The sequence below is a fragment of the Saimiri boliviensis genome, chromosome 3, assembly GCF_048565385.1.
Source record: "Saimiri boliviensis isolate mSaiBol1 chromosome 3, mSaiBol1.pri, whole genome shotgun sequence".
Taxonomy (NCBI): domain Eukaryota; kingdom Metazoa; phylum Chordata; class Mammalia; order Primates; family Cebidae; genus Saimiri; species Saimiri boliviensis.
In genome coordinates, this window is record NC_133451.1 from 49,931,647 (window position 1) to 49,935,341 (window position 3,695).

Below are 3,695 nucleotides of genomic sequence, written 5' to 3' on the forward strand. Positions count from 1 at the left end.
TTAATGTATACTTGTGTTGACTCAAGCTAGGAAGATAAGATCTGAGATATTCAACAGCATTCAAAAGCAATGTGCATGCCGGAAGAATGGCATGGTTCAACTAAAATTGATTGTTCATGAAAGTGTATGGAATCAGTGAAATATTGGCGCCATACTTCTTTGTATGTGCACCACTACTGTAAGCAATGGAAGAGGTACAACAGAACATCATCAGCAGTGAACATTTGCCGAGGGCTTGCTGTTGGCCCGGCATGTTCTAAGCTCATTACTCTCATTAGCATATTTAATTCTCTCACCACCACCTATGGGGTAGGTAGGTACAAGTGAAATCCCCCCATTTGACATACAAGGCAGCTGGTACCAAGTCGATTTAGCAACGTGCCCGAGTCCTACAGCTGGCACACGGCAGAGCTGGGATTCCATCTGCTCTGCTGTTTCCTGCCAGTCTCTATAGTCCTGAGCCTCCAGGAATTTACCCTTAATTTAAAGACACGAAAGGGACACATAGGAAGCGGAGAAAAATGAAACCCTGCGGCCCTGGAAACAAAAGGGAGAGGAGTAGGTATAGGCTGGTTTTCAGAAGGAGGCAGTACTTGGCGTTGTGTTGAATTTCATCATTGGTTTATGTATCCCTCTATCCAACCTCCCATCTAATCATCCTCTCATCCTCTCATATACTCACCTAACAAACATTTATTAAGCTCCAGCTCTGTGCCAAGCCCTGAGCAGTGAAGTGTGGGTTCTGTGCTGAAACAGTCATATGTTAGTTGCCTTAACTTCTCTTCCCTGGGAAGGGTTAAAATGAAGCCACATGCCTGCTCATAAAGGGGGTCTTTCTTAGGAAGGACAGATTGGTGCTGCTGATCAAAACTGAAAAGGCTCACACCCTGGATACAGCAATCCCCACGGGAATTACCCACGGTGCAATGACCTGCGTTCAAGGTTATTCTCTGCAGTACTGTTTTTGACAACAAAGGATTGGAAATAGCCCACATGTTCATCAAAAGGGAACTGCTTAAATAAAACACGATAGCACACCTAAAGAGATCACTAAGCTGCTGTAACGAGCAGAGAAGCTGAGAGGGAGATGTCGTTAAGACATTCAAGTGAAAAAAGCAAAGAGGATATGTATAGGATGCCACCATTTGGTTAAAGAGCAGGGGGAGTAGAAACATCTTTGGTTGGTTATCTGTAAAGTATTTCTGTAAGGATACACCAGACACTGCTATCATTTGTGGCTTTCAGTGGAGGGAGCAGGTAGTTGAAAGGCAAGAGGAACAGAAGGGATTTTCGTTGAATGTTCTTTGGTATGTTTTAAATTTTTAACCTTTTTGGGAATGTATTGTCTATATTTCCCTAAAAACAACACACACACACACACACACACACACACACACACACACACACACACACAAAATGAAAACTCATGTGCCCAGACCTCAGGGTTAGTGGTATATCAATGCCGGAGTTGTAGTTTGGTTCTTCAACTCCCCCAGGGCAATTAGAAGGGAATGCTGGGTGCCAGGATGGGTTCCTCAACTGCCTGACTTGCACCTAAGTGACATATTGTTTCCATCCTTGGCTGAACCAGGTTCCCTCACAGGGGTCCTCTCCTTTGGCCAGGGAGCTTCTTCCTCCACCTCATGTTTGCAGTTTGGGAGAAGGCAATCAGGGTGGCCTGACTGAGAGGGTGACATAGGTGACAGCATGAGCCCCGAGGGCATCCAAGGGAAGGGAACTCCAGAAAGATGGAATAGCAAGCTCAAGTGTTGGAGGCAGACGTGAGCCGGGCCAGGTGGCAGGTGTGCCTGGAATAGAGGAAACAAAAGGGAGAGAAGCAAGAGGCAAAGACAGAGGGAACGCACGTTCTGTGTGGGAGTGAGGGAGGTGTGAACTGTGCTGAAATAGTCCTGTGTTTCCTTAGAAATTCCACACCCAGATACCGCTGTTTATCTGCTCTGCTGTTTGTTTGCACTGATGCCCCAGTTCTACTAATCGGCCTACCTGTTGGTTCCTGAGCCCCAGTCCCCACCCTGCGCTCAGGTCTGGTGCTGGCGTCCCAGCCTCATTCCCTGTGTCCGTAACCAGCTCTGTAGCCTGGTCTCTCCCAGCTGCTACCTGGGAATGGGGACCTGTCATGGAACCCGATCTGGGCTGGAGACTGCTCCCAGTTCATACCCTCCGGGGGCTACAGGACCCTGAAGACGAGAGACTGGAACAGGGAATCCAGGAGCTCTTCCTTCAGCCCTGGTGCTAAGGCGGTCTTCCTGACGTCTCCCAAACCACGCACCTTCACCTCGGGTCACTCTGAACTTGTTGACTTTGCACAAATTACTTCCTCATTTCACTCAGGTGAAACATCCCTTGTGTCCTCAGAGAGGCGCTGCCTGATCTTTCGATGTCAAGTAGCCACCTTCTATCGCAGCCTCTGTCCCTTTACCCACGTAATTTCTTCGCTACATATATGGGTTTATTTATTGTTTCTCCCTCCCCACTGAAAGAGGAGAGTGAGGGCTTTATCCAGAATCCCAATGCCTGCGGGCAGTTTGGCCTCCTGGTGCTTGTCTTAGTGAGTGCGTCTGGTTCTAGATTAAGTTTCTCCAAGTCAGTCATCTGTCTCACAGGAGTGCCAGACTCTGACTGTGGTGGGAATGGAGAATCCTAGGAGACAGGGTGAGATGTGTGACCACTCAGAATGGCCTATGGACAAGGCGCTGGGAATACAGAGCCCTGGCTTTGTATTCCTGGTCCCCACCCTGAAGCAGAGGTGATAGAGACAAGAAAGGTAGCGAGGTAGTGTTCACCAACACTCTGCAGGAAAAAATACAGGGTCCTTTCACCTGCTCAGAATTAGACTTCTTTGGTGTTATTGGAGCTTTAAAATCAGTGTGAAGTGCCTATAATCTGAAGGCTCACAGTTGTCATGAGATGGCAACCCACTTTTATTCTTATTGATTCTTCATTCTGGAGAAGCAACTTTGACACCAGTAGATTCAGGTTCAAATTCTGGCTCTCATACTTGCTGACTTTGGGCAAATCAAGGCTTGCTGAGCCCATGTCCTCATTTAAGATGAGGGTGGGGTAGTGGGAATGGGAGGATAATATCTACCTCCACCATTGACAGGATGTAACATGTGGAGTAGAGTCTTTAGTACATAGTAAATGCTCAATGAATGTTAAACATTTTTCTTCTTCCTCAGCCCTCCTCCACATCTGCCATTATAAAAGGTAGTTTTCATGTACTTAGTGGTCTGCAAGATTAATACGTGCCTGGAAATTGTGAGGACTATGAAAATAAAACCTATGATCTTTGAGTTCATTCTCATTTATTAGGTTCTTTGATGTTCAATGTCCTGGTCACAGACCTAATATCTGTAATAACTGATCAATTAATATTTTTCTCGTATTGGAGTCACACTGTAATTCAGCCCATATCTTCACCAGTGCACAGGTGTGTTAGTCAAAGTCTAGGCTCAGCTGCTATAACAAAAATACCCCCAGGCCGGGCACGGTGGCTCAAGCCTGTAATCCCAGCACTTTGGGAGGCCGAGGCGGGTGGATCACGAGGTCGAGAGTTCGAGACCATCCTGGTCGACATGGTGAAACCCCGTCTCTACTAAAAATACAAAAAATCAGCTGGGCATGGTGGCGTGTGCCTGTAATCCCAGCTGCTCGGGAGGCTGAGGCAGGAGAAT